Below are 236 nucleotides of genomic sequence, written 5' to 3'. Positions count from 1 at the left end.
CCCCTCCCACCCAGCTGAGGACTGGTGGCTCGTGGAGCGCCTCCGTGGGCCCGAAGGCGACACGGTCCGGGTGAGGGACGGCGCGCCCTCGGGGAGAACGCCTTCTCTAGCGATCCGAGAGGGAGCCTTGGGGGACCGGACCCCCCAGCCGCTGCCCCTCCCGAGTGCGCAGTGGCCACCGTGGCGACTGCCAGAGCACGTGGGCAGAGCAGAACTCCCCCGGCCCCGCGGTGGGG

The sequence above is a fragment of the Capricornis sumatraensis genome, unplaced genomic scaffold (assembly GCF_032405125.1).
Source record: "Capricornis sumatraensis isolate serow.1 unplaced genomic scaffold, serow.2 scaffold88, whole genome shotgun sequence".
Classification (NCBI taxonomy): domain Eukaryota; kingdom Metazoa; phylum Chordata; class Mammalia; order Artiodactyla; family Bovidae; genus Capricornis; species Capricornis sumatraensis.
This window is presented reverse-complemented; position numbering follows the sequence as displayed.